The sequence below is a fragment of the Lactuca sativa genome, chromosome 4 (assembly GCF_002870075.4).
Source record: "Lactuca sativa cultivar Salinas chromosome 4, Lsat_Salinas_v11, whole genome shotgun sequence".
Taxonomy (NCBI): Eukaryota; Viridiplantae; Streptophyta; class Magnoliopsida; order Asterales; family Asteraceae; genus Lactuca; species Lactuca sativa.
In genome coordinates this window covers 285,372,048-285,382,376 of record NC_056626.2, presented here as the reverse complement: position 1 = coordinate 285,382,376, position 10,329 = coordinate 285,372,048, and positions in this window count along the sequence as shown.

Below are 10,329 nucleotides of genomic sequence, written 5' to 3'. Positions count from 1 at the left end.
TGCTTTAATCAACACATATATCACATAACAGATGAGGCACACACACACATAACACATATCTCATAAAGAAATAAGCAGATCTATAAGATAGAAGAGAGTGAATACTCATTCACACATAACACAACCAAATATATATACATAGCACGTATTTTTATATAAAATACTTCGTATTATTGTATTAGAAGAAATAACTACACACTCACTTGATCAGAAGATGATCGGACAGCACTACGGCTTATAGAAGTAGTAATCCACAGCAGATCTGGAAGATCTTCTCGAAAATCGAACTTCTCGCGGGCAGAGCTTCGACTCGGGAACCGCACTTTTCGGGATCTTCGGGATCTCGGGACTTGCCTCGGGGCTAGAGTATGATACCGGGACTTCGGGGTAGCTTCGGGGGTTTTTGCACAGAGCTTCGACACGAAAACGAGAGGGAATTGGCAAAAATACCCGGAACCCTCGCATCCTATTTATAGAAGGCTGGAGCCTCGGAGTACGCGGGGCGTACTGCGTTACGCGGGGCGTACTGCCCAAAACGTCATTGCTTACGTATCCGAAGTGCTCGAGTGCGAGTGTCGACATCCCTCGGAGTACGCGGGGCGTACCTCGGATCAGATCGGTGACTCCTTCGGATAATGCTTCCGAATTTTGATTTAAATATAAATACAAAATGATTAATAAACTTCGGAAATTCATAACTTCTTCATACGAACTCCGTTTTCGACGTTCTTTATATCCACGCGAAGGTGAGACCATGCTCTACGACTTTCGTTTAGACTCCGTCGGCTAATTTTGACTTTATTTTTATTAATTATTTTTAATAGGCCGGGACAGAAACTTTCGTTATAAATTCATAACTTCTTCGTTTGACGTCCGTTCTCGCCTAACTTTTTATCGTTTCAATACCAACAATGAGATCTTCGATTCTCATTTAGATTGCTTCGGCTAACAACCGCTCGATCTCAAATCGAGTAAAACAGGCTGTATATCGCTAAGCCGGAACTTCGATAAATCATAACTTCCTCATACGAAGTCAGATTTGGGCGTTCTATATATATTCGGAAACCTCGTTTCAACTACTACAACATTAACCAAATATATTAAGTTTATTTTACACTTAAATTTTGACGCTTATTTTTATTCTTAATTAATCAAACCACATAATTAAGCAATTAAGCACAAAACACACAATACTCAAATAATACAATCTTATTATTTCAAAACGGGTTACAGAGGTTAACCTAGACTATTACATTGCTACAAATGGCAAGCCCGAAACACAGGCGTTACAATTTGTCAGACGTGCAACATATTTAAAGGACCTTAACTCCTTTACCCCATCTCCCTTACCAACTTTCATGTCCAGAGAGTAACCCCAGCAATCTAAGTGTGGGTGTGATTTTTGGAGCATTCCTTAAAGAGGCTTGTGGAGCTAGAGACTGGGAACTAGGGAAAGCTTGTAGATCCATAATCTACATCGTGTTGCCATCTAGTGGGAGGTAAAAAGTCTCAACCTTTGTTTTCCATTCCTCGGATCTCTTCTTATGTGAGTTTATGGGCTTTTTGGTGCAAAATGAGGGTCATTCTCGAGTTAAGCTTTCCCAGAGGGTATGACTTTCAGATCTGGACTTCTCTAGGTCTCATGTACATAAAGTTTCAAGATTTACGAAGCTTTGACCCATCTTCATGTCCTAAACCCCTTCTTAAGCGTAGTGTTGGGTGTTATAGCCTTGTGAGGCCTTGCATGATCGTAAAGTTAGCAAGTTTATGTGGAAAATACATCCTAAGAGGCTGGATCTGGAGTTTGGAGCATTGGAATTGACTAGAATGAGTTTGATGAGAAAGGACTGAAGAACTCAACAATTTGGGCACCCAAATCTACGAGTCGAGTCAGGTTTTCCCGTTTTGGACTAAGAGTAAACTCGATAATTTGGTGGGACAACTCGACGAGTGGCTAGGATTTTCCCCGATCTTCTAGACTCTGCATGGACTTGACGAGTTGGCTAGCAATTCGGCGATTTGACTGGAGTTTCCATGATTTACTGAGCACTGAGGAACTCGACGAGTAGATGAGTTGCATTTAACGAGTTGGGTCATCTTCGACTATTGAATTTTGTTGACTTTAGGGATTCGTCAAGTTGTGGATATTGGAGGCTATGGAGGGCGGAGTCTAAACCAGCAGTTTGAGTGTGGGATATATTGTTTTACTCTGCAAGGTGAGTCTTCTCAGTATACTTATATGAGCGGTAATACATTATGACCGGAGGGTCTTATATGCTTATGCTGAGTTACGTGATATAATGCATTTGTCTTTGTGATTTATGTTGTATATTTTTCTGTGCTTTATTGGTTAGGACTGGAGGGTCCAACCTGAGTTATGAGACCAGAGGGTCCTCACTGAGACACATGTACCGGAGGGTTTTTATGAGATATAGCCATGACAGGCTAATTATTTGTGTGTAGTATTTTGGGGAACTCACTAAGCTTCATGCTTACCGTTTTGTGTGTTATGTGTTTCAGATACTTCTCAGGACCACGGAAAGGCGCCAACTTGAATGTACACACCTGTTCGAGATTATGTTTGAGGATTCTGGGATATTATTGGTCATTTTGTTGAATTGTATTTTGACATTTGATATGTTTGTGGTTTTTGAGAAATGTGACATTGAGTTTTATGTTATTTAAAAATGAAAATTTTGTTTGAAAATTTACAGTGTTACAGGTGTTACTCATCATTTCTAGTTAGATACATTTTCCATATATAAGAAACATGTTTAAATTAAACATCCCTTAATTAACTGATAAGATCAAGATCATGAACACTTCATCCAAATGTTCAATTTCAAAATTTTGTCATTAATTCACCAAATCTCAAGAATCTTCTCCTATTTTCTCTCTTCTCCTATTCTCTTTCAAACAAAACATAGGCCTTAAAACCCCAAGGGGTCTTACGCCAAAGTTCCATTTATTTTCACGTCTTGGCCATATTTTTTAAAATCCCGTTATTACCCCTAATGGCTAACTTTATATAGTTTACTATCCAAATGAATTTGTAAGTACAGCCAGAGCCCGAACGGTGATTTCCCAAAATACCTTTACATTATGTTTTATGAGATATTATGAGATTTTATGCATGCTAGAGTAGGCTAGCTATTCATATTTAGGAATAGAGTGGCCTGAGTTGTGATGCCTTAGCCTAGGAGTTGCTGTTATCTGTGACGCATTTTCGAGTATGTGCTGAGTGAGAGTGTCCAGCAGGAATCATTTTAGAGAGGGATTTTAGTAGAAGAGTAATCTAGGAGAGATGCCTAGATGAGTATTTTTGGAGCCTATCAAGGGAGTAGCTAGATACCCGTGAGGGGTAGAGTTGCAGAGTTTGGTGATATCTTTTAGTATGAGTAGACCAAGTGGATTTATCACCTAGAGTGGGTTTTAAGTGTTTATTCGATGCCTGAATGCTGCTTGCTTCATGCTTTGTGGGATTCCCGATGATAGGAGCCATCTACCAAGTGAATGTGACGATATTCAGGAGGTAGATGACTGGCATCATAAGGAGTTTCTCAGCAGCTAATGGCGGAGAAGTGTGAGAACCTAGGATGAGCCTAGGATGTGACCTTAGCTAGATGAGTATGCTGACAAAGTAGAGCATTTCGTTGGGGAGTGAGCACGCGTGTTGGGATTGGCGATTGAGATGGTTGAGCAGCTACTTAGGGAATCTGGGATGGTCCGTCTATAGAGTATGGGTAGATGTGGCAGGTAGTATGGGCCCGTACTACTGAAAGCAAAGGACCCATACCCGATGCAGGGAGTATTTCGGAGGATGTAAGTAGCAGACTGAGAGGTGATGTCATGGTTTGAGTACCATGATAAGTAGCAGATCAAGAGGTGACATCATTATTCGTGTACCATGATTTGAGGCAGATTAAAAGGAGAGGAAATGGTTCGAGTACCATGATTCGTAGTAGGTTAAGAGGAGATAACATGGTACGGGTACCATGATTCATAGCGGATCGAGAGGTAGCCACATGGTTTGAGTACCATGACATGAGACAGTTAGTGCTTCTGGTTTTACCAGTTAGTTTGTGGTGATTGCCTAGACTGAGATCAGATGTGAAAGAGTTTGGGGCCAGAAGGCCATGATGAACGAGTTTTAGTGGAGCCTCCCTGGAAAGGGAAATCGAGTTAGCTCCAAGGGATTGTTGGTGATATGCCAGTTGGAGTCGCAAGACTCAGGGATGAGTAGGGATGGTGCGTTATGGAAGAATACGGTCTGGGCTAGGTGACCGACCGATAGTAGAGATGTCACTTTCCGTAACCTGAGTAGTGCTAATTTCGTTTCCTGTGGGAGACATAAGAGGTGTTGAGATTTCGGTTCCTGAGTTCGGGGGTGAGCCCAGTGGGATTGCACTGAGGGTGATCTTTAATCGGAGTATATGGTAGTAGGCCTGCCGCGAGGTAAAGATATAGCTTTATCAGGTCGTCAGTAGGGACCGAGATGGTCAAGGACCAGGATACATCATATTGAGTATAGTAGGGCATGTGTTAGCTGTACTGTCGGACGATCGAGAGGGGTATATCAGGGCGGTGGCTCTTATGGTCTCAGATGGGTATCGAGAGTAGTAATGTGGGTTCTACTCCTATCAGGAGATACATGATGAGGCGTGGGTTGAGGAGTCGAGGATGAGGAGGATGATAGTTCACTATTTCCAAATCAGGGTTGACACTGGACGGCTGGGAAGTCTGATGATAGAATGTGTGAGATTCTGAATGACTAGAGGCAGTCATGATGGGAATTTCTGAGGATTTCATCTGAGATTCGAGGTATTGGAAGTTGCTGGATCTCTGTTGGGGAGATCATCGGGCATTGCGTAGCACCTTCCAAGAGTAAGTATGATGTTGCTAGTGGAAACAGTATGTGGGATAGATTATTGGTGCGCCAATTGGTGATGGTTCGAACCCTAAGTGGGGGAGAACCGGGTATTTTATTGAGAGGATTAGAGATCTGTTTGAGAGAGGTTAAAGATCTGGATATCGGGACCTGCGTTGCGGATTCATGAGTCTAGGGTTATTGGTGACTGAGGCTAGGTGCACAGTGAGGTAATGCATGTGGTATGTGTTGAGAAAGGATGAATGAACTGGAAGATTCTTCATGGCCTATGCTTCTCGAGGTTAACATATGTCGAGTTCGAGTGCGATCGAGTCACTGGATTGCGGATGCAATTGTTGAGATTTACAAGTGAAGGTATAGATTGTAATCTATACCCCTGAAAGGGCAGCAGTTGATTCGTCAACCAATTTCAGGGTCGAGATGAGTAGTTCCGTATGAGTAGTGACCAGTAGAGGGGGAGTTTCAGGTTCCCCGACAACATATTATGAGCCATTGTCGATGCCTCGATGTTTCAAGTTGGGAGATGGGATACTCTGAAGGTTCAAGTGGTGCGAGAGGAAGATCGGTTGAGAGGTTCTGAAAGAGCAATGTGGTATCCAAGCACGGGGTTGTGAGTATAAGATCACTGGATTGAGCAAAACATCGTGAGATTCTGTGTTGGTGTACCAAAGTATCTCGGGGAAGCACATCGACAAGTTGATGTTAAGCGAGGCTATTAACGAATGAGGATTGTAGTGAGAAAAGGAGTTTTCGTGTCGATTGTCATCAGGAGTAGTGACACTTACTTTTGGATGGGTATGTGTGCACCTATCTATGTTGTGTTGTGGAACGTGGGTTAATGGATGCAGCGTGTGGAGCCGACTTGAGGTTGAGACCATGGGTGGTAAGAGAAAGTGCGGTAAGGCTGTATGGAGCTGCAACATGCACGAGATAGCAAGAGGGTGTTGTGATACTGCAGGGAGCCGTAGTACTCACTATTCAGCGAGAGGGTGTTGTGATACTGCGGGGAGCCGTAGTACTCACTATTCAGCGAGAGGGTGTTGTGATACTGCGGGGAGCCGTAGTAGTCACTATTCAACGAGAGGGTGTTTTGATACTGCGGGGAGCCATAGTACTCACTAGTCAGCGAGAGGGTATTGTGATACTGCGGGGAGCCGTAGTACTCACTAGTCAGCGAGAGGGTGTTGTGATATTGCGGAGAGCCGTAGTGCTCACTAGTCAACGAGAGGGTGTTGTGATACTGAGGGGAGCCACAGTACTCACTAGTCAGCGAGAGGGTGTTGTGATACTGTGGGGAGCCATAGTACTCACTAGTCAGAGATAGGGTGTTGTGATACTACGGGGAACAATAGTACTCACTAGTCAGCGAGAGGGTGTTGTGATACTACGGGGAGCCGTAGTTCTCACTAGTCAGTAAGAGGGTGTCATGGTGCGACAGGGAGCCGCGTTATTTGTTGATCAGAGCATGACGCAGGGGAGTTCTTAGGCTTGAGTAGCCTTATTGGGTTGAGTATTCGGGAGCCTAGGGCTAGATCAGGAAAGAGACGGAGGTCTCTATATTTGTCGGGAATCGTTATACTCTAATTTGAGTTGTGGTTGCCGCAACCCAATGGAGTTGGAGAAGAGGTATACGTGCGGGTTGCGGGTCATGAGTCGTGAATTGAGTGCTTCCTTAGATTTAGCGATTCCAACTCTGGGTCAGACCAAACTCTCGAGTCTGAGTTTGGCTCTAGTGGTGCCTTGGGTAGGCGGAATGAGATTCTGGATTATGAGGTGGATTCCATGTTGAGGGGAATTGTTTATCATCTGACGTATTAGACTTGTGTAGGTCAGTACTCAGGTACGGGAGGTACCGTGAGATGCATGGAACTATGAGCAGTAGACGACAGAGGACGGGGTTGAGTTGATTTTTAGTGGGGGTGTAGCATTCGCTTGGGGTAAAGCGAACTTCATGACTTGTGTGTCACAATGGGCCGGTGTAGTTATAGGGAGGAGGAAGCCATTGAGACGGTTGGGATAGTGCAATGGATAGCCTTGGAGATCCAACTGATGGGTCAAGATCAGACCTGATACTCAGTGTTAAAAAGGGTTATGAGGAATGGAGCTGAGGCTTATGATTTTGATGTCTGAGGACATTTCCGAGCAAGCACAATTATTCCCTGAGTTTGAGGGCAGAGTGTTGAGAGTCCTTTGTTCAGATGGGATTAAGATGACAGTGCAGTGGATGGGTCCCTGGTGTAGCGTGACCCTTTCGCTCCTTTGAGTAGGGTATGAAGCACTTAGTGCGAGTGGTATGAGTGATCAGTAGCCGATTGTTGGTTTTCATTTGGAAGAAATCAGAGGAGCAAGGAGTTATCAATGTTTGTTGATTCGAGTAACAAGTAGCATGGTGGTAGTTCGGATGGGCGGTCTGACGGCGGGTCAGGCCACTTGAGTTTCTAGATTTTAAGAATGTTAGAAAGGAGTATCATAGCGGCAGAAGGGTTGCTCTTGTACCGGACTTGGGATTTCTGTGAGGATTCAGGAGCCCATAGGAAATATATCGGTGTAGTACGAGATCCTTTCGGTGGTGCCTTCGGGTTGTTGGATTCAATATATGTGTGATTAAGGAGTAATTTCGAGGACAAAATCTAATTCAAGTGGGTGAGAATTGTAACATCCTAATATCCGAGGTATGGCATTTTGATTTATGGGCATGAGATTGAGTGGGGGACTCGGCGAGTTGGCTCCTCAACTCATCAAGTTGGGTCATGGCTTGGAGACGTTTCAAATAGTTGGACTCGACGAGTCGAGTATCAGACTCGCCGAGTTAGCGCTGTGGATAAAAACCCTAAATCCTTGGGCCTGAGACCTATATAAAGGCCCTTAATGCCTCCTATTGCAGCTACTCCTCTGGAAGGAAACCCTAAACCGTGTGTGAGAGCTTGGAATGAAGAAGAAAGCTATCGTGAAGCTTTGTGGTCATTTTGAAAGGAAGAAGTAAAGGGCCAAGCTAGAGGATCAAGAAGAAGTGTTGGATCTGCTAAGGTTTCATCCTCAAAGCATCAGGGGAGGTATAAATCTCGATTCCTAACCTCTCCTTAGGGTAGATTTCTCATTTATTGATAATTAGAGCTTTTCTTCTTCATATCTTTTTGGGGCTTTGTGGATTTGAGAGTTGTGAGGAAGTTTAACCTTAGATCTGGACCCTAGGAGGTCACAAACGCCTTATGACCCATGCTTTTCTCAATTTTGTTGAAGCTTTTTGTGTGTACAACCCTTCTAGCTCATGTTTATGGCATATATTGCTCTAGATGACATGCATGTGCGTAAAGTTAATGACTTTACGTGATTTCCGAGCCCTATGAGTGTAGATCTAGAGTTTGGGAAGAGATCAGGACCTGAAATCGTCTGTATGCATGAGAGTCTGAATAGACTTGCTAAGTCCAGCTGCTGACTCGGTGAGTAGCCTAGGGTTTGTCTCGAATAGCTGAGTCGCGTAATGAATCGATGAGTTGGAGGATTGACCCGTCGAGTTGGGTTAGCCAGAGGGCCCTTGAAAGTCGATGAGACTCGGCAAGTCACTATATGCACTCAACGATTTAGGTTAAAAAGGACTGTTGACCAAGTTTGACTTCCGTTGACCTTGGGGTTTGGTCAACATTAGCAATGGAGATTTCGGAGGGATAAAATGGTCTTTTATTCGCTCCAGGAGTTAAAAAGGAAGAGAGAGTAGTCCTTGGGGTATTTGAGTAGGATCAAAGTAATAATTAGAGATGTGTAATCTATGTGTTAGGCGGAGACTAGTTCGAGATGTCCGAATACAAGATTACATTGGTCGGCTTACGAGGTGAGTCTTCTCACTATACTTTACCTAGAATGGTAATTAGAGTTATGTGACAGAGTATGTTGCATGCTATTATATGATGTGATATCTATGTGATTTTGTGCTATTTGTGGTTTAGAGTTTATAGAGTTTGGACCGAAAGGTCCACATAGTTATGGCACTGGAGGGTCCCACTGAGACACTTTGACCAAAGGGTCATATAGAGTTATAGTCTCGAGTGGCTAATATGTGTTGTATGTGGTATTTTGGGGAACTCACTAAGCTTCGTGCTTACCGCGTTATGCGTTATGTGTTATGTGTTTCAGGTTTTCTCAGTATCTCGGGACGACACCGGCTTGATTGTACACACCAGTGAAAGAATTATGTTTCGAGGATCCTGGATTATTAAGTAATTAAGAAGGGATAATGTTTTGTAAACTAAACAAACGATGTTTTATGAAATGTGTATTGAGAATCATATTTTTTCAAAACTTGAAATTTTACAGTGTTACAGAACTGATGAGATTGCATCCAGTGCTGATATCTATTATCTCTGACCAAGATAGTAGATTCACCTCCCGATTCTAGCAGTCCCTCCAAAACGCAATGGGAACTCAACTTGATATAAGTACTGCCTACCACCCCCAGACCGATGGCCAAAGTGAGAGAACCATTCAAACATTGGAAGACATGATCCGAGCTTGTGTGATAGATTTTGGCAAGGCACGGGATACTCACTTTCCGCTAATCGAATTCTCATACAACCACAGTTACCACACAAGCATTAAAGTCGCTCCCTTCGAGACCTTGTACGGTCGGAAAAATAGATCCCCTCTTTGCTGGGCTGAAGTGGGAGACACCCAATTAGCAAGGGGGAAAACACCAAGCAGTACACTCACATGACCTGAGATCATTCGGGAAACAACGGAAAAAATCGTTCAAATCAGGGCACGACTCCAAGCATCGCGAGACCGACAAAAGAGATATGCTGACAAGAGGCGAAAGCCTCTGGAATTTCAAGTAGTCAATCGCGTGCTACTGAAGGTCTCCCCCTGGAAGGTGATGATACGGTTTGGGAAGCGAGGAAAACTAAATCCACGGTACATCGGTCCATTTGAGATTCTTGTCCGAATTGGCCCAATGGCCTACAGGTTACAACTACCCACAGAACTTAGCAACATACACCTCGTTTTCCATGTGTCAAACCTGAAAAAGTGCTTATCAGACGAAACCCTCGTTTTTCCACTTGATGAGATTGAGGTGAACAAGAATATCTTGTTCGTTGAAGAACTGGTCGAGATCATGGATAGAGAAGTGAAGCGTACGAAACAAAGCCGCATTCCAATTGTGAAAATTCGATGGAATGCCGAATACGGACCTGAATTCACATGGGAAAGCGAAGATCAAATGATGAAGAAATACCCTCACCTCTTCTCTGGTCCTTAATGATAGGGTACAAAGACAATTTCGGGACGAAATTCCCTCAAACGGGGGGATGATGTCACAACTAAAAATTTTAAGTCAAAACCAAGTTCAAGAGCCTTGTATATACAAGTGTTTTGTCTATGATACAACTATGATATATATAATTGAGGTTCATTTTATTTTAAACCCTAATGATTATAGAAAAGCGAAT